Raw genomic sequence first — 20,675 nt, forward strand, 5'->3', positions numbered from 1 at the left:
ACCACAGCACCTTGAATGGGGGCTGAGGCTGCCTCCACAGTGCGGAAATGCAGGCCCGGGCAGCATTCAGGAGTTGCATTGTGAGGGTTTTTTTGTATTTTCGAACAGGCTGTTCTGTCAAGTGTAGAAGGCACGCTACTGGGAACCCAAAAGTTCCTCAAGGTCGGGCATGCCCAGAAAAGGTGTCCCATGGTCCCCATATCTGAATTTCACCTCCAACAAACATCCGGGATCGATCTATCCATTTTATTCAGAAGGTATGGGACTCTATACCAGCGTGAGACTATCTTGTATCTTGATATTGGTTTGCGATGGAAGCTTTATGTACTAAGGTCAGGATCTTCCCTATCTGTTGTGGGGTAAATGTGATGCCTAAGTCCCTCTCCCATTTGTGGATAAATGGTGGGGGTCGACTCCTCCTCCTGACTACTCAATAGTTTGTACAGGAGGGAGAGGGTGTGTCGCACAGGTTCCCTTTTGTGACAGATGGATTCATAGGGTGTCAGGTCTCTAGGAGTGTAGGGGGCCCTTTGTATGGCCAGAAGAAAGTGACAAAGTTTATAAGCACTAAACAAGTCAAGCGGAGGGTCAGAAAGCTCGGCGACAGTTTGCGTGGTCGGGAGCCCTCCCGTGGGCCACACCTCTCCCAGATGCTGTTTCCCCACCACTGTCAACTGTCGCAGTTTCTTGTTGGTAAATCCCGGTGGGAAGTCTGGATTACCTATAACCGGAGTCATTGGTGATGGCAGGGGAGCAATGTGTGTGCAGCGGAACAACCTCCGCACAACAGCCAACCTAGCTCCCACTACGGGGTGACCTCTGAGGTCTTTTGGTAGGGAGGACAGGAGCCACGGGGAGGTCAATAGGGGAATGGATCCATCCTCAATCTCCATCTCCACCCACTGCTTGTGTGGGCCATTACAATGCCAATCAACGACTCTCTCTAGCAGAGTCACTCTGTAGTATTGTCTGAGATCTGGGAGACCCAGACCCCCCTTGTCCTTTGGTCTGGCAAGCAATTGCAAACGGGCTTTGGGCAGTTTGCGCGCCCAAATAAAGTCCCGGAGCAGCACCTGCAGTTGTCTGAAAAAAATTGGGGGTAACCGGATCGGTAATGTCTGGAACATGTATAAGATCCGAGGGAGGGCCATCATTTTGAATGCATTACAGCGCCCGAACCAGGTCAGTGTTAAAGCATGCCAGTTTCCCAAATCAGATTTCAGTCTATCCAGGAGAGGGACAAAATTAAGCAGGTACAATTGCGCTAAATCCGCTGCGATGTTAACGTATAGATTTTTCAGCCCAGTAGAATGGAAAAGAGGTGCGGAGCCTCTTGGCCTCACCATCCGGGACCGATATATTCAATACAGCCGACTTGGCGCAATTGTTTTTATAGTTTGATAGGCTGCCGTGTCGCTGTAGAGACGCAAGTATTTTGGGAAGCAAAATGTGTGGATTGGAGACGGAAAAAATTAGATCGTCAGCGTACGCCGCAATTTTGTGGTGTGCCGAGGGTTTGGATATGCCAGTAATATTCGGGTCATTCCAAACGTGACACATAAGTGATTCCAGTGTCAGAATTAAAATTAGGGGAGACAGAGACCACCCCTGCCTCGTCCCATTAGTGATGGGGAAAGAGTCCGAGCACCACTCGGTCACCCGTACCGCTGCCGATGGCGTGGAGTAAAGCGACATTACCCAGCTCATCATGTTGGGGCCAAGACCTATATGTTCCAGGGTGGCCTGCATAAAGTGCCAAGGTGACCATCTTGGCGTTTGTCAAGAGGGTTGAAAGTGCCTGAAGAGATTGCCTACGGGCACATCACCCTGAAAGCACCCGATCTCGTTTGATGTTGGAGGCTAATAGAGTCGGGCCTTGTTAGTACCTGGATGGGAGACCGCCTGGGAATACCAGGTGTCGTAGACTTCTTTTTATGTTGTTGGCGTTGACCTGTTTTTTTTTCGCTTATTTCCCAAAGTGACCATCTTGGTGTTTGTCAAGAGGGTTGAGAGTGCCTGAAGAGATTGCCTATGGCCACATCACTCTGAAAGCACCCAATCTCATCTGATCTTGGAGGCTAAGAAGAGTCGGGCCTGGTTAGTACCTGGATGGGAGACCACCTGGGATTACCAGTTATTGTAGGCTTCTTTTTATGTTGTTGGCGTTGATTCGTTTTCTTTTTTTTGCTTGTTTCCCAAGGTGACCATCTTGGCATTTGTCAAGAGGGTTGAGAGTGCCCAAAGAGATCGCTTACAGCAGCATCACCCTGAAAGAGCCCAATCTCGTCTGATCTCGGATGCTAAACAGTGTCGGGCCTGGTTAGTACCTGGATGGGAGACCGCCTGGGAATACCAGGTGCCATAGGCTTCTGTTTTTTTTGTTTTTTTATTTAGTAGTATGCGACATACAATGCAAAGGCAACTTCACAGAATGTGTGATACAAATAGTTACAAACAAATGATCATATTGCATGGATATCAGAGCCAATGGTAAGACGTCTGAGGAAAATAGCACGTGTACAGCTTTGCGGTCATATCAAGATGAGATTAAAGCTCCATCTCGTTGGGATCCTCTACCACTTAAAATATTATTGATACTAGCCCTGCTACCCTCGAAGAGTTTAGATATCCATAGATAGGGGAAGAGTATTGTGTAGTAGTCAAATGGGGTCGGAACATACCATTTTCTTTTCCCTTTTTTGAGTTAAGAAGGGAAATAGTAGAACTGAAAGGAGGGAGAAGGGGAAAGAGAAGATTGGGGAAGGAAATGGCAGAAAAGGAAAAGAAGGGGTAAGGGGGTGTCGTGGGTAGAGTGGATAGGATGGGGTCCCCTCCCAGGGAGCAAGAGACGCCCTCGGCTCACCAGCTCATCAGCTGTCCAACGTTTGGAACAGCGATCTCCAACGATCACCATGAGCTTACTATGTCTCGCGGAGGTATTCTTCCGAAAAGCGAAACTGGGTCCAGTAGAACCATCTGTTCCCATGCTCCTCCGTTTTATCCCTCATTTGTGGCAGTCAGGTCTTCCATTCGTTCAATATCATTTACCCTTGTGAACCACTGGGTCACCATTGGAGCAGATTGCTCTTTCCACTGACTTGGGATGCAGGCCCTAGCTGCATTGAGGAGATGTTTAAGTAAGGACTTATGATAACGCTTTCTCGACATAGGAGTTAGATTGAGAAGAACTGCTGCGGGATCATTGGCTAAGGAAATGTCTGTGAACTTGTGGATGAGTCTCAGGACAGGCTGCCAGAATGTTTGTAATTTAGGGCTTTCCCAGAAAATGTGGAGAATGGTGCCACATTTGGTCCACAGCGACAGCAGCGGTCAGATTGACCGGGGAATATTTTGGCCAACACCACCGGTGTACGATACCAGCGTGTGATCAGCTTATATGAGATCTCCTGACATTTACTGCAGAGTGACGACTTTTGGGCGAAAAAGAGTATTCTGTCCTTCTGTGGTTTGGAGAATGTAGTTTGTAAGTCCCTTTTCCATTTAGCTAGGAAGGGTGGATCCGTGGAGGATTGTGCGTCTGTCAGGATTTGGTAGGACCTAGAGAGGGAACCACGAACTGGGCCATCATCCAGGCAAAGTTCCTCGAAGGGGTGGAATTGTCTAGAGAAGAACGAATGGTTAGGTAGTGATCCGAGGAAATGGATTAGCTGTCTAGCTCTCCAGCTATCCAATGCAACAGGTACTTGCTCTAGCAGTATGGTCCCCATGGGAATCAAGCCCGTGGGTCCAAGAAATAGGGCTGCTCTCAGAAGCCCTTTCGGGGCTTGCCTGGTAAAGGCCTGGTCAGACAGGCCCGGAGGGAATCTAGGATGTCAAATAATTGGGGTCATAGGAGAAGGGAAGTTAGTCAGGTGGGAAAGGTGAAAAAAACTATCCATCTCGGCGAGCGAGGGGCCAATTAACGGGTGAGTAGTCACACAGGGCTCCAATGGCCTCCCCGCCCAAGGCAGACCAGCCAGTGGAACCCGCGCCATCTCCTGCTCTAGCTTGACCCATAGCTTCAGTTCCCCATGCCGGTGTCTTATCACATATGGTCCCCCATCGGATAGTGTCCGCTGTGTACTGCGCATTCCGAAAATTGCCGAGCATGAACGGCGCCTGCGCACTGAGTCCAGGTTCTATCCCCACTATCCAAGTGGACATAGAGTAAGAATATAAAAGAGCCGAGCGCAGCGAGGCAAAGCCCGAAGCGTGGCGAGCGAAGCTCGCCTGCAAGGGACCCTCTAATATTCACAACCCTATGTCCGCTTGGATGGTGGGGCTACCACCTCCACTCACCGCGCAGGCGGCGTTCAGCTTTGGAGATTTTCCGAAGCTTCGTCTGCTCCGTACTGTGCATGCGCAGTACGGCGCGGACACTATATCATGACCGGACAGTATATGGCAGAACACCGGCACCAGTCAACCACCGGTGTCATGTGCGTCGCTGTGTAATATAGAGCAGGGTCCGGGAAGCCAATACCTCCCCGCAATTTCGGTCGCAATAGCATTGCCCTACCAATACGCATATGTTTTCCGCGCCAGAGGAACTTGATAAAGATTGAGCGAACCGCATGAAAGAAAGTCTGGGGTATTTTGATAGGTAAGGCTTGTAGTAGATACAGAAGTCGTGGCATCGTGTTCATCTTCAACACATTACAGCGTCCGAACCATGACAGAGCTAGTGGGTCCCATCTTTTAAGGTCCGCTGTAAGCCCATAGGCTTCTTTTTATGTTGTTGGCTTTGACCTGTTTTTTTTGCTTGTTTCTCAAGGCGACCATCTTGGCGTTTGTCAAGAGGGTTGGGCGTGTCTTGAAGAGAACGCTTACGGCCACATCAACCTGAAAGCACCCGATGTCGTCTGATTTCAGAGGCTAAGCAGCGTCAGGCCTGGTTAGTACCTGGATGGGAGACTCCCTGGGAAGACCAGGTGCCATAGAAGGATCTGGTCTGGTTAGTGACTTTTTTTTTTTTTTATTCTTTATTTACGGATTGCAGGTAATACAGAGACAAACTGTAAAAGACATAGATCCCTCAGTTTTCCAGGTTAACAAAAATACATAGTTAATACTTTGTGGGGGACCGGGGGAAACCTAACAACTTATGTCAGCAGCAGCCCCAGCCGTGGCTAGGCCACCACATTATCCCACTCTAATGATCTGGCACCCCAGTGTCTACTTATAAACCAGGGCAGTCCCCGGGGCGATCCCCCTCAAGGCCCAAACTGAGGGGCCTCTAACATCGGTCACCTTCATTCTACTGGTCAAAGAGCTCAGCCGGGACCACCCCGAGGGCCGCCAACCCCTGGCTGGGAAATCGAGGGAACAAAACGAAAAGATCCTTGCAATCACCATGTATTTTAATTATACTTGGGAGTTAGGGGGTAGGGAAAGAGGGGGGAGCAAATGGGCAGGAGAAGGGTATGGGGGTAGAAAGAATGAAAGTTATAGGGGGCTAACAGTGCTACGAGGCAGACGGGGGAGAGAGTGAACCAGGGTGGTATACGAGAAGGGAGAGAAAGAAAGAGGACTCCGATGGGTTCCCGCGACCGGACCCTTCCCTCTATACACGTGCCAGAGCCTACAGATAGGATCTGTATGCGTCGGAAAACCTGAACAGGCTCCAAGACAACCAACGAGCAGTGTGCTCTTCCTCCCTGTCGCCTAACGCTGATGTGAGCTGTTCCATACGGTAGATGTCGCAAACTCTTGCAAACCAGTGAGACACCAGTGGAGCGGCCTGCTGTTTCCACATGCTAGGTATACATGCCTTGGCCCCACTCAGAAGATGTTTTAAGAGAGATTTATGGTACTTCTTGCTCGAGAGTGGGGTCAGATTGAGGAAGATCGCAGCTGCGTTGTTCTGGAGATCAATAGCCGTGAGGTCAAAAATGATATTGAGAACCTGTCTCCAGAAATGGGCCAGTTGAGGGCATTCCCAGAAGATATGTAGTAACGTGCCGGCTTGTTCACCGCATCTCCAGCACAAAGGGCTGTGACCGGGAAACATAGCCGCCAGGACAGTGGGGGTCCTGTACCATCGGGTCAAAATTTTATAAGCTATTTCCTGGTATTTACTACATAGGGATGACTTGTGCGCAAAAAGAAGCGCGCGGTTCTTCTGGTCTGGCGAGAGCCGGACATGCAGGTCTCGCTCCCATTTTTCCACGAACACCAGGTTACCCTGGGAGAGTTGGTCCAGTAGGATGCGATATGACAGGGAAAGAGACCCTCGGGTCGGTTCCTCTCCTGAGCATACCTCCTCAAACGATGTTAGGGGTCTGCGGAATTCGCCACTGTTTGGCAAAGATTTCAAGAAGTGGGAGAGTTGGGCAAGCTTCCACTGTCCCAGGGCCGTGGTTGCTAACGCCTCGTACATAGTGGAGACCGCTGTCCACGTCCTAGGGCCAAGAAAAGAAGAGGCCCGCACAAGGTCCCGGTCAGGGTCGAGGCGGAAAGACTTTTCCGTCATGCCGGGTTCAAAGCGTGGGTGTCCAATAATAGGAGTCATGGGCGAAGGGAAACTGGGCACGCCCATCAGGGTAAAATATCTGTCTAGCTCTTGTAACATTGGCTCAATGAGTGGGTGTGCCTGCGTCGCTCCCGACCAGCCCGGTCCACTCCAGGGCAAACCTGGAAATGGTACGGATTCACGCTCCAGACGAACCCACAGCTTATCCTTCAGGTGTCTGCACCAGTCAACTACTCTGTTCATGTGCACCGCCGTATAGTACCATGCCGGATCTGGGAGGCCAATCCCTCCCTTGTCTTTTGATCTGAGCAGTAATGTTCGGCTGAGTCTTGGAGGCCTGCCCTGCCATACGTATCGAATAAAGATGGAGCGCATGGCTTTAAAAAATGATTGGGGGATTTTTATCGGTAAGGCTTGTAATAGGTACAAGAGTCTGGGCATTACATTCATTTTGAGCACATTGCATCTCCCAAACCAAGAGGTCGCCAACTTTGACCACCTCTCTAGATCTACGGCAAAATTTTTTAGAAGCGGCTGGAAATTCAATTGGAAAATCAGATGTGGGTCCGGGGGAACCAGCGACGGGAGGTTTGCCGAAGCTAGGTACTCGTCAATGGCCGCTGTGCCGGCCTGGAGGGCGTCTCCTGAGTCCCGGGGGTGCAAGTTATAAAGGGCTTCATAGAAAGATCGGAAACACTCCGCTATCTCCCGTGAATCATGAAGTTTGGCACCCGAAGGGGAGGTTATGGTTGGAATGAAGGACGCGTTGCGTTGGGCACGCAGGGAGTTCGCTAGGGACCTACTACACTTGACTCCATATTCATAATACGTCCTGCGGACCCACATGAGTCTGGTTCTAGCCTGAAAGAGAGAGAAATCTCTGATTTGTTCTCTAAGATCTCTCACCTCCACCTCCAGCGCAGCAGTCGGCTGGGATTTGTGTCGTTGTTCACACGCATGCAACTTGGCAATAAGTTTGGAGAGAGCCTCAGTTTTGGCCACTTTGAGTCTATGACCATGTTTAATAAGAATGCCCCTAATGTAGCATTTATGAGCCGCCCATAACATGAGGGGGTTGGAAACAGAATCACGGTTATGATCAAAGTAACTTTCTAATTCCCTAAGCAGGTCTGCGTGGGTCTCAGGGTCCTTCAGGAGAGACTCGTTCAGTCTCCACCAGGACTGACCACGCGACTCCTGTTGTAGCTTCAGCATCAAAGAAATCGGGGCATGGTCAGACAGGGCTATGTGGCCTATCTGAGCGTCTGTGACCGCCGGGATAGCATTGTGGGCGACTAAAAACATATCTATACGTGAGTAAGAACCACGAGCGGTGGAAAAGAACGTATAGTCCCTATCCTGTGGGTGAAGCGTACGCCACACATCGATTAGTCGGTGGGAGTGTAGCAGGTCTCTTATGTGTGAACGCGTTCTCGCAGAAATCGCAAAGGTGCCCGATGATGAGTCTCTGCGGGGGTCCAAGGTGAGGTTAAAGTCCCCCCCAATGATCAAAGTACCCTCCGAGAATGCAGCCAGGGCATCCAAGGATGCTTCTAAGGCCGGCAGCTGGTCCACATTCGGCATGTATAGGTTGGCAAGAGTAAAAGTTTGCGAGTGGAGAGTTCCCTTAATGAAGAGATATCTCCCTTCACTATCGGCTTGGACAGCTAACAGGCGCCACGGCAAGTTTTTAGCAAGAAGAACACACACTCCTCTCGATTTGGAAGTAGGGGACGTGCTGTGGTGGGCCAGGGGGAAGTGCTTACTATAAAGCCGTGGTATTTGGTCTGTCCTGAAATGGGTCTCCTGGAGGAAAACTATTTGGGGCTTCATCCGCCACAATTCTGTTAGGCAGCTGGACCTTTTTTCAGGTACATTCAGCCCTTTCACATTACAGGAAACCAGCTTCAGGGCCATGACGGCAGTGGTACCCGGCCGGCGGTCCCCACCAGAGTCAGTAGTAGATATAGAGTTCAAGCACAGAGGAAGAGGAGGAGAAAAAGGAAAAGCAGTAACGAAGCGGAGAAGGTCCGGAGTTAGTAGGGAGGAGGAGGGTAGGAGGGGTGGGGATAGATCGGGGAATTGCTAAAGCTCCTATCGGAGAGAACCTGCCGGTTAGGGCAGAGGGGCCTAGTGGGGGAAGAGGTAAGGCACTGCAGAGGGAGGAACTCGTCGGTGCAGTACCCCTCCAGCATCCCATGGTCCATGCAGTCGCAATCGGGCGTGCACGGAGCTTCTTTGGCATCTTAACTACGACATCAAACGCATTATAGAACATCACTGCAGCAGGTATCGGGCAGTTAACAACAGTAGAACAGTGCATAATTAGACCAACATATTAAACTTTTCAACACAGAGTATAGATAACTTTATACCACCCAGGCACCCACCCCTCCCCCCCCCCCCCCAGAAAAAAAAAAAAGGAAAAAAAGGGGGGGGGGAGGAGGAGAGGGGGAGGGAGCAGGAACGCCGCCCAGGGGCACCCGGGGGCACCACCAGGCAGTCCAAAAACACAAAGAGCGCCGAGACTAGGGCACCTGTAGATAAACAGTAACGAGAATGGTGAACAGTACCGCCAATAACTCAGGGCTTCGTCCAGGAAGCGCAGTGTCCAACTCTGTTCTTCCAATGTCCTTCCTCTCCCCTAGCTGGGGCGCTGGGAACAATGGCCCGTGGCATGGTAAACAACACAAAGCTGGATACTCCAGCCGTCTATGTTGGTAGAGAAAAAGAAAACAAAAAAAAAAGGGTATAACACAGGAATAACGGAAAATTACTGTACTCTCTCAGGGTTCACGATCTTGAGGGGCCTGCGATCTCTGATGTTGGGATCGACGGTGGCGTCTCACTCTCTGTTGCCTGGTTGAGGGGTTGTTCGTCGGGGCCACTGCTCCCTGGGGGACAACAGGAGCCAACCAGTCGGGGACCTGAACCGAGGGCAGGCCCAAAGCCTCCAGAAAGGACGGGACCTCCGAAGGGTGTCGTAGCGCAAGGGGCCTCCCATTTTTGCGCACTATAAGGTGAAACGGATGGCCCCACTTGTATGGAATCCTCCGTTCAGTTAGGTGTTCCAGAAGGGGTCGCAGACAGCGTCTCATCTGGAGGGTCTTGCGGGATACATCTGGCAGAAGGGTGACTTGGGCCCCGTCAAAATCAATGCTGCCTTTGCGCCACGCCGCTTGCAGGACATCCTCCCTAACTGAGTAATTGTGGAGACAGCATAAAACGTCACGTGGCCGGTTCTCTGTGGGGCTCCTGGGGCCCAGGGTCCTGTGGACTCTATCAATGGCTATTACTGTGTCAGCAGCGCGGTCCAGACAGGCGTTAAATATAGCTGTAACTGTGGCTTTGAGGTCTGCCTGGCCAGCGGCTTCGGGCAAGTCTCTGATCCTGATGTTGCGTCTGCGGTTGCGATTCTCAAGGTCATCCACTAGGAGTTGCAACTGTGTGACTCTTTCAGCAAGGGTATCATGTGCGGCTTGCAGGCCAGAAACATCAGTGGTCAGGGAGGTCACATCCGATGCCAGGGTGGTCACCCGCTCGTTCGTAGCCGACACGTCACGTTTGACCCCTGCGATTTCATGTCGCAAGGTCGTTTCAATCCTGGCTGCCATACAGCTAAAGTCTGCTTTAGTGGGAAGGTTTTGGAGTAAAGCTAGGATGGCCTTGTCCCCCAATAATGCCGGTGCTGGTGGCAGCGGTGGGTCCCCCTGTGTGTCTGAGGTAAGAGCAGCCTGGCCATTCGGTCCTGGGATGAGGCTTCCACTGCGGGAGGGTCTCTGGGACAGTTGGGAGTTGTGAGGGAACCAGGGTGGCAGGCCGCTATGGTCCGGGCTATCAAGCGAGGCCATGGACAGTGAGCGGGGGAGACACAGGGACAAGTCACTAGGCGGGGAGAACGGGGGCATGTCGTGTCCCTGCATAGCAGTCTGCTCACCTTCCCTCTGTACCGCGTGTCCTGGAGCGCCGGAGGCCGCGGGCGCCATCTTGGCTGGATCCGGCGTGGAGGCCGGAGGCTGCAGCGGGACCAAGTACCTGTCCATGGCAGCAGCGGCGGACCCCGCTCGGCTGGCTGTGTTCCGCCGAAGCGCGGGGATGTCGGCGATGCCGAAATATGCGACCAGACTGTGGTAAAGGGGTGTGGAGGGGTCACGGACCGGGAGCTCCGGAAAAGAGCGTCCTCACTCCTTCATGCCTAGGTCACGCCCACCCTGGTTAGTGTCTTGATTGGGAGATCGCCTGGGAATACTGGATGCCGTAGGCTTCTTTTTATGTTGTTGGCTTTGACCTGTTTTTTTTAGCTTGTTTCCCAAGGTGACCATCTTGGCCTTTGTCAAGAGGCTTCAGAGTGCCCAAAGAGAGTGCCTACGGCCAAATCACCTATATAGTATCTTATATATAATAACTAAAAATATTATTTATTATTATAGATATAGATATATAGTATAGTGATTTGGCCGTAGGCACTCTCTTTGGGCACTCTGAAGCCTCTTGACAAAGGCCAAGATGGGTTGAGAGTGCCTGAAGAGATTGCCCATGGCCACATCACTCTGAAAGCACCCAATCTCGTCTGATCTTGGAGGCTAAGAAGAGTCGGGCCTGGTTAGTACCTGGATGGGAGACCACCTGGGAATACCAGTTATTGTAGGCTTCTTTTTATGTTGTTGGCGTTGATTCGTTTTTTTTTTTTTTGCTTGTTTCCCAAGGTGACCATCTTGGCATTTGACAAGAGGGTTGAGAGTGCCCAAAGAGATCACTTACAGCAGCATCACCCTGAAAGAGCCCTATCTCTTCTCTTCTCTGAGGCTAAGAAGGGTTGGGCCTAGTGGGTACCTGGATGGGAGATGGCGTTGGAATACCAGGTGCCGTATTCTTCTTTTTATGTTGTTGAAATTGACCTGTTTTTTTTCGCTTGTGTCTCAAGGTGACTATCTTGGCATTTGTCAAGAGGGTTGAGAATGCCCAAAGAGATTGCCTATGGGCACATAACCCTGAAAGCGCCCGATCTCCTCTGATCTCAGAAGGTAAACAGGGTTGGGCCTTGCTAGTACCTGGATTGGAGACCACCTGGGAATACTAGGTGCTGTAGGCTTCCTTTTATGTTGTTGGCCTTGACCTGTTTTTTTTTCCACTTGTTTCCCAAGGTGACCATCTTGGCTTTTGTCAAGAGGGTTGAAAGTGCCTGAAGAGATTGCCTACGGGCACATCACCCTGAAAGCACCCGATCTCGTTTGATGTTGGAGCCTAAGAAGAGTCGGGCCTTGTTAGTACCTGGATGGGAAACCGCCTGGGAATACCAGGTGTCGTAGACTTCTTTTTATGTTGTTGGCGTTGACCTGTTTTTTTTTCGCTTGTTTCCCAAAGTGACCATCTTGGTGTTTGTCAAGAGGGTTGAGAGTGCCTGAAGAGTTTGCCTATGGCCACATCACTCTGAAAGCACCCAATCTCGTCTGATCTTGGAGGCTAAGAAGAGTCGGGCCTGGTTAGTACCTGGATGGGAGACCACCAGGGAATACCAGTTATTGTAGGCTTCTTTTTATGTTGTTGGCGTTGATTCGTTTTTTTTTTTTTGCTTGTTTCCCAAGGTGACCATCTTGGCATTTGTCAAGAGGGTTGAGAGTGCCCAAAGAGATCGCTTACAGCAGCATCACCCTGAAAGAGCCCTGTTTCTTCTCTTCTCTGAGGCTAAGAAGGGTTGGGCCTAGTTAGTACCTGGATGGGAGATGGCGTTGGAATACCAGGTGCCGTATTCTTCTTTTTATGTTGTTGACATTGACCTGTTTTTTATCGCTTGTATCTCAAGGTGACTATCTTGGCATTTGTCAAGAGGGTTGAGAATGCCCAAAGAGATTGCCTATGGGCACATAACCCTGAAAGCACCCGATCTCCTCTGATCTCAGAAGCTAAACAGGGTTGGGCCTTGCTAGTACCTGGATTGGAGACCACCTGGGAATACTAGGTGCTGTAGGCTTCTTTTTATGTTGTTGGCCTTGACCTGTTTTTTTTTTCACTTGTTTCCCAAGGTGACCATCTTGGCGTATGTCAAGAGGGTTGAGAGTGCCCGAAGAGATTACCTATGGCCCCATCACCCTGAAAGCACCCAATCTCGTCTGATCTCGGATGCTAAACAGTACGCTAAACAGTACCTGGATGGGAGACTGCCTGGGAATACCAGGTGCCATAGGCTTCTTTTTTTTTTTTTTTTTATTTAGTAGTATGCAACATACAATGCAAAGGCAACTTCACAGAATGTGTGATACAAATAGTTACAAACAAACGATCATATTGCATGGATATCAGAGCCAATGGTAAGAAGTCAGAGGAGAATAGTACGTGTACAGCTTTGCGGTCATATCAAGATGAGATTAAAGCTCCATCTCGTTGGGATCCTCTACCACTTAAAATATTATTGATACTAGCCCTGCTATCCTCGAAGAGTTTAGATATCCATAGATAGGGGAAGAGTATTGTGTAGTAGTCAAATGGGGTCGGAACATACCATTTTTTTTTCCCTTTTTTGAGTTAAGAAGGGAAATAGTAGAACTGAAAGGAGGGAGAAGGGGAAAGAGAAGATTGGGGAAGGAAATGGCAGAAAAGGAAAAGAAGGGGTAAGGGGGTGTCGTGGGTAGAGTGGATAGGATGGGGTCCCCTCCCAGGGAGCAAGAGACACCCTCGGCTCACCAGCTCATCAGCTGTCCAACGTTTGGAACAGCGATCTCCAACGATCACCATGAGCTTACTATGTCTCGTGGAGGTATTCTTCCGAAAAGCGAAAACTGGGTCCAGTAGAACCATCTGTTCCTATGCTCCTCCGTTTTATCCCTCATTGTGGCAGTCAGGTCTTCCATTCGTTCAATATCATTTACCCTTGCGAACCACTGGGTCACCATTGGAGCAGATTGCTCTTTCCACTGACTTGGGATACAGGCCCTAGCTGCATTGAGGAGATGTTTAAGTAAGGACTTATGATAACGCTTTCTCGACATAGGAGTTAGATTGAGAAGAACTGCTGTGGGATCATTGGCTAAGGAAATGTCTGTGAACTTGTGGATGAGTCTCAAGACAGGCTGCCAGAATGTTTGTAATTTAGGGCATTCCCAGAAAATGTGGAGAATGGTGCCAGCCTGTTGCCCACAGCGACAGCAGCGGTCAGATTGACCGGGGAATATTTTGGCCAACACCACCGGTGTACGATACCAGCGTGTGATCAGCTTATATGAGATCTCCTGATATTTACTGCAGAGTGACGACTTATAGGCGAAAAAGAGTATTCTGTCCTTCTGTGGTTTGGAGAATGTAGTTTGTAAGTCCCTTTTCCATTTAGCTAGGAAGGGTGGATCCGTGGAGGATTGTGCGTCTGTCAGGATTTGGTAGGACCTAGAGAGGAAACCACGAACTGGGCCATCATCCAGGCAAAGTTCCTCGAAGGGGTGGAATTGTCTAGAGAAGAACGAATGGTTAGGTAGTGATCCGAGGAAATGGATTAGCTGTCTAGCTCTCCAGCTATCCAATGCAACAGGTACTTGCTCTAGCAGTATGGTCCCCATGGGAATCAAGCCCGTGGGTCCAAGAAATAGGGCTGCTCTCAGAAGCCCTTTCGGGGGGCTTGCCTGGTAAAGGCCTGGTCAGACAGGCCCGGAGGGAATCTAGGATGTCCAATAATTGGGGTCATAGGAGAAGGAAAGTTAGTCAGGTGGGAAAGGTGAAAAAAACTATCCATCTCGGCGAGCGAGGGGCCAATTAACGGGTGAGTAGTCACACAGGGCTCCAATGGCCTCCCCGCCCAAGGCAGACCAGTCAGTGGAACCCGCACCATCTCCTGCTCTAGCTTGACCCTTAGCTTCAGTTCCCCATGCCGGTGTCTTATCACATATGGTCCCCCATCGGATAGTGTCCGCTGTGTGCTGCGCATGCGCAGTACACAGCAACACAGATTCCGAAAATTGCCGAGCATGAACGGCGCCTGCGCACTGAGTCCAGGTTCTATCCCCACTATCCAAGTGGACATAGAGTAAGAATATAAAAGAGCCGAGCGCAGTGAGGCCGAGCCCGAAGCGTGGCGAGCGAAGCTCGCCTGCGAGGGGCCCTCTAATATTCACAACCCTATGTCCGCTTGGATGGTGGGGCTACCGTTCGGCTTCGGAGATTTTCCGAAGCTTCGTCTGCTCCGTACTGGGCATGCGCAGTACGGCGCAGACACTATATCATGGCCGGACAGTATATGGCAGAACACCAGCACCAGTCAACCACCGGTGTCATGTGCGTCGCTGTGTAATATAGAGCAGGGTCCGGGAAGCCAATACCTCCCCGCAATTTCGGTCGCAACAGCATTGCCCTACCAATACGCATATGTTTTCCGCGCCAGAGGAACTTGATAAAGATTGAGCGAACCGCATGAAAGAAAGTCTGGGGTATTTTGATAGGTAAGGCTTGTAGTAGATACAGATGTCGTGGCATTGCGTTCATATTACAGCGTCCGAACCATGACAGAGCTAGTGGGTCCCATCTCTTAGGGTCCGCTGTAAGCCCATAGGCTTCTTTTTATGTTGTTGGCTTTGACCTGTTTTTTTTGCTTGTTTCTCAAGGCGACCATCTTGGCGTTTGTCAAGAGGGTTGGGCGTGTCTTGAAGAGAATGCTTACGGCCACATCAACCTGAAAGCACCCGATCTTGTCTGATTTCAGAGGCTAAGCAGCGTCAGGCCTGGTTTGTACCTGGATGGGAGACTGCATGGGAAGACCAGGTGCCATAGAAGGATCTGGTCTGGTTAGTGTCTTGATTGGGAGATCGCCTGGGAATACTGGATGCCGTAGGCTTCTTTTTATGTTGTTGGCTTTGACCTGTTTTTTTTAACTTGTTTCCCAAGGTGACCATCTTGGCCTTTGTCAAGAGGCTTCAGAGTGCCCAAAGAGAGTGCCTACGGCCAAATCACCCTGAAAGAGCCCAATTAAATGGCTTAATATTGTAGGGAGGAAGTATCGCTGTTCAATGGTAAGAGATTGAAAGCTTAGCTTGAAAATGGCCGAGAAATAGTTGCGTTAGTCTAAATTTAAAGGATATGCCGGTACCAATGAGAAAGCTTATATTAGACTAGTTGATCTTTGCATTACACAATCCTATTATTATTATTATTATTATTAATAAGATCATAGTGCAGAGAGATACTCAGTTAATGTCAGAGATACTCGGTCAATATCAGAAAAGCAATAAAACTGTTTACATCGTTAGAGAGCGATGGTTACATTACTCTTAGTATGTGCAGCATGTCTGGTAGCAAATGGATGGTTTTGTGAACATTTTGCATTAAGGTACAATTAGCGGTAGAACTCATGGAAGTGAATAGATTTAAGCGGATTTTGAGATAGTACTCTCCATTTCTAATAAGAAATAAAGAAAAATAAGTCAGGATGGTGTGTCAGGACTGTCACATACTCACAGTCCCGGTACAAATATGCAAAATAGAGCAAAAGCGTACATGGTTTATTTTGATGTATGATAGTTTTATTGCATGCTTGATGTGGATGATTAAAATCGTGTAGTGATCTATATTTAGCATAAGAATGAAAAGGCATAACATGGCAATGAGACAAACTCCATTAGAGATGTGAGCTAGATGAAATGATGAGATGTCTCTGTATAGCCCAGATTGTCTTCTGTTATCACTTATTCTACCCTCTAAATTCACTAGCCTCTCTATATACACCAGTATGTTTACACTAGCCGGTCTTCTGCATACAATAGCCTGTCTTCGATATACACTAGCCTATGTTCTGAATACACTAGCCCGTCTTCTGTCTTCTGTATCCTCTGTATAAACTAGCATCTCTGTATACCCCAAACTGTCTTCTGTAAAAACTTGTCTCTCTTTATAGCCTGTCTAGCCTTTCTTCTGTACACACTAGCTTCTCTGTATACACTAACCAGGCTTCTATATATACAATAGCTTCACTCTATGCACTAGCCTCTCTGTATAATCTAGCCTCTCTATATACCCTAGATAGTGTTCTGCATCTCCGTAGTGGTAGCCTCTCCGTAGAAGCCAGCCTTTATTCTGTATTCGCTAGCCTTTCTTCTGTATGCTGTAGTCTTCTATATATACTAGCTTCTCTGTACACCCTTGCATCTCTGTAATACACTAAACGTGTATGGGAGACTATCTGTGAATACCAGGTGCCGTACATCTTTGTATATACTAGCCTCTCTTTAAATTAGCCTCTCTGTGTACCCCAGCCTCATTGTTTACTCTAGCATCTCTGTATACTCAAGCCTATCTGCATACACGAGTCTGTATTCTGTATTCACTAGCCTGTATTCACTAGCCTTATATATACTAGCTTCTCGCTTCTCTGTACACCCTTGCATCTCTGTACACTAGACTCTCTGAATACACTAAACCCTCAAGTATACCACAGCCTGTCTTCTGTATACATTAGACTGTAAAAACTAGCTAGAATACACCAGCCTGTCTTCTTTACCCAATAGACTCTCTGTATGCACTACCCAGTCTTCTGTATACACTGTCAGCTTTGATGTATACCCAAGCCTGTCTTCTGTATACACTAGTTTCTCTATATGCACTGTCCTTTCTGTATACTCTCGACCCTCTCTATACATTAACCTCTCTATATACACTAACATCTTTGTATATACTAGCCTCTCTTTAAATTAGCCTCTCTGTGTACCCCAGCCTCACTGTTTACTCTAGCATCTCTGTATACTCAAGCCTATCTACATACACGAGTCATCTGTATTGTGTATTAACTAGCCTTTCTTCTGTATGCTGTAGTCTTCTATATATACCAGCTTCTCTGTACACCCTTGCATCTCTGTAAACACTGTGTAAACTAGCCAGTCTTATGTATACACTCGCCGACTGTATACACTAGACTCTCTGAATACACTAAACTCTCTGTATACCACAGCCTGTCTTCTGTATACACTAGACTGTAAAAACTAGCTAGAATACACCAGCCTGTCTTCTGTACCCACTAGGCTCTCTGTATACACTACCCAGTCTTCTGTATAGAATGTCAGCTTTCATGTATACCCTTTCTGTATACACTGCTTCTCTATATGCACTGTCCTTTCTGTATACACTCGACTCTCTCTATACACTAACCTCTCTATATACACTAACATCTTTGTATTTGTCTTTAAACTAGCCTCTCTGTGTACCCCAGCCTCACTGTTTACTCTAGCATCTCTGTATACTCAAGCCTATTTACATACACGAAACCTGTATTCTGTATTCACTAGCCTTTCTTCTGTATGCTGTAGTCTTCTATATATACCAGCTTCTCTGTACACCCTAGCACTGTAACAGTGCTAGGTTCCTGTATTACAGAAACAGAACACCAGCAATAAGGTGTATACTGTGCAGGAGGCACACAACACCGACTCTAACTTCTGCACTGCAGATGCATGTATTGCAGAAATTGAACACCAGTAATAAAGGGTAGCTTCAGGTGTGTACTGTGCAGGAGGCACATAACACCCACTGTAACAGTGCTAGGTTCCCAAGCAGTAAAGACACTGTCCCTGCCTATCGTCCTCTTTCCCTGACCACCGCAACACACTATACAAGGCCGCCGTGCTGGCGGCCTTATATAGTGTGGGGTGTGTACTAAACCCCCCTGAGCTATAATTGGCCACAGGAATCCTGCCTGTGGTGAATTGTGGCTCTCCTCACAGAGGATGTCACATTTGTTCTTATTATATAGAACCTATTATGCTCCTCGTAAACTTTTTCAGTTTGGCCGAACGGCCGGACTCAAGTTGCCCCCGGTGCGGGAACATGGGGGAGACATGATGCACATGTTTTGGAGATGCCCGAAGTTGATCCGCTACTGGACAGAGGTGACAGGAACCATTGATCGGGTGGTTGGAACCTCCACCAGGATGGAGGCGAAGTATTGTCTCCTGGGATTAGTTGAAGGAGTTGGAAACCCGGGAAGTAGCCAGATGGCAGTTCTGAGATGCCTATTTCAGGCAAGGAAACTGATTGCTCAACCCTGCTTAGCCTCCAATGTTGGCAATGACTTGGTTTTTTTCGCTTGTTTCCCAAGATGACCATGTTGGCGTTTGTCAAGATGGTTGAGAGTGCCCGAAGAGATCGCCTATGGCCCCATCACCTTGAAAGTGCCTGATCTTGTCTGATCTCGGAGGCTAAGCATTGTCGGGCCTGATTAGTAACTGGATGGGAGACCAACTGGGAATACCAGGTGCCGTAGGATTCTTTTTATGTTGTTGGCGTTGACATGGTTTTTTTTTTCCGCTTGTTTCCCAAGGTGATCATCTTGGCATTTGTCAAGAGGGCTGAGAGAGCCCAAAGAAATCTCCTACGGCCACATCCCCCTGAAAGCGCCCAATCTCATCTGATCTCAGAGGCTAAGCAGGGTCCGGCCTGGATAGTACCTAATTAAAGGTGCCGTAGGAATCTTTTTATATTGTTGGCTTTGACCTGTTTTTCTTTCGCTTGTTTCCCAAGGTGACCATTTTAGCATCAGTCAAGAGTTTTGAGTATGTCCCAAAGCGTTCGTCTGAGGTCACATCACCCTGAAAGCGCCAAATCTCAGAGGCTAAGCAGGGTCTGGGTCAGATGGGAGACCGCCAGGGTCTATGTTGTTGGCTTTGACCTGTTTTTTTTCCCTTGTTTCCCAAGGTGACCATCTTGGCATTTGTCAAGAGGGTTGAGAGTGCACAAAGAAATTGCTTACGGGCACAACACCCTGAAAGCGCCCAATCTCGTTTGGTCTCAGAGGCTAAGCAGGGTTGGGCCTGGTTTGTACCTGGATGGGAGACCGCCTGGATTTTCCAGATGCCGCAGGCTTCTTTTTATGTTGTTGGCGTTGACTTGTTTTTTTTGTTTGTTTCCCAAGGTGACCATTTTGGCGTTTGTCAAGAGGGTTGAGCGTGCATTTGATCTCAGAGGCTAAGCAGGGTTGGGACATGGTTAGTACCTGGATGGGAGACCGCCTGGGATTTCTCGATGCCATAGGCTTTAGGTTTAAGCTGTTGGCATTGACTTATTTTTTTTATTTTTTTTATTCTTTTATTAAGTAGAACAACATAAATATAACAGTCAACCATACAGCATGACCCAGGGTCACAATTACATGCTAACAAAAAATAGGCAGCCAAATAACTCTGGGTTCTCAGAGGGGAGTCCTACAGTTTCATGCAGAAAATAGAGAAACCCCACCTCGGACATGTAGTACAGTATAACTAATGCAGCCCTGTTCGGACAAATGTAATCATGGAGAGCAACTGGGACCACAGCGAGCCAGCTTATCATGACCTATGTGAACCAGAGTAAAATATGAGCCGGTCGTGTCCAGAACCCTGGGGCTCTTCTGGGTCCCAAAGGCTAGTAAGGAGACAAGGCATAGTCAAAAGGGAGGACGGGGGAAGAAGAGAGTGCAAAGACGGAGAGAGAGGAGGAGGGGGGATATCGGCGGGGAAAAAAAGAAAAATAAAGACAAAAAGGGAGGGGGGGAATGCCACCCAGGGCAGACATGGCCTACGTAGGTAATTGTTAGATGTTCAGTCGTTTTCTGGGACGGGGGCACTGCTCACCTCCCGAATGTAGTCTCGAGTACCAGTAAAATACCTCCAGGGCCTCCATGTAACACTAAATGCCTCTTCAGTGTTGTGAAGGGTGGCGGTCAATTCTTCCATCCGGAGAATATGATTGACTTTGGAATACCACAGCACCTTGGATGGGGGCTGAGGCTGCCTCCACAGTGCGGGAATGCAGGCCCGGGCGGCATTCAGGAGTTGCATTGTGAGGGTTTTTTTGTATTTTCGAACAGGCTGTTCGGTCAAGTGTAGAAGGCACGCTACTGGGAACCCAAAAGTTCCTCAAGGTCGGGCATGCCCAGAAAAGGTGTCCCATGGTCCCCATATCTGAATTTCACCTCCAACAAACATCCGGGATCGATCTATCCATTTTATTCAGAAGGTATGGGACTCTATACCAGCGTGAGACTATCTTGTATCTTGATATTGGTTTGCGATGGAAGCTTTATGTACTAAGGTCAGGATCTTCCCTATCTGTTGTGGGGTAAATGTGATGCCTAAGTCCCTCTTCCATTTGTGGATAAATGGTGGGGTCGACTCCTCCTCCTGACTACTCAATAGGTTGTACAGGAGGGAGAGGGTGTGTCGCACAGGTTCCCTTTTGTGACAGATGGATTTATAGGGTG

The 20,675-nt window shown here is 48.8% G+C and overlaps 7 pseudogenes; all 7 read left to right on the forward strand.

Moving 5' to 3' along the window:
* The first annotated feature begins 2,027 nt into the window (after positions 1-2,027).
* LOC143958377 (5S ribosomal RNA) lies at positions 2,028-2,146 on the forward strand (annotated as a pseudogene).
* Positions 2,147-2,249: 103 nt separating this feature from the next.
* LOC143958673 (5S ribosomal RNA) lies at positions 2,250-2,368 on the forward strand (annotated as a pseudogene).
* An 8,636-nt stretch (positions 2,369-11,004) lies between these two features.
* Positions 11,005-11,123, forward strand: LOC143958357 (5S ribosomal RNA; annotated as a pseudogene).
* A 322-nt stretch (positions 11,124-11,445) lies between these two features.
* Positions 11,446-11,564, forward strand: LOC143958651 (5S ribosomal RNA; annotated as a pseudogene).
* Positions 11,565-11,884: 320 nt separating this feature from the next.
* Positions 11,885-12,003, forward strand: LOC143958322 (5S ribosomal RNA; annotated as a pseudogene).
* A 321-nt stretch (positions 12,004-12,324) lies between these two features.
* Positions 12,325-12,443, forward strand: LOC143958482 (5S ribosomal RNA; annotated as a pseudogene).
* Positions 12,444-18,585: 6,142 nt separating this feature from the next.
* Positions 18,586-18,704, forward strand: LOC143958730 (5S ribosomal RNA; annotated as a pseudogene).
* The last annotated feature ends 1,971 nt before the right edge of the window (positions 18,705-20,675 follow it).

The sequence above is a fragment of the Lithobates pipiens genome, unplaced genomic scaffold (assembly GCF_037356315.1).
Source record: "Lithobates pipiens isolate NorthernLeopardFrog02 unplaced genomic scaffold, aLitPip1_a1.2 Scaffold_61, whole genome shotgun sequence".
Lineage (NCBI taxonomy): Eukaryota > Metazoa > Chordata > Amphibia > Anura > Ranidae > Lithobates > Lithobates pipiens.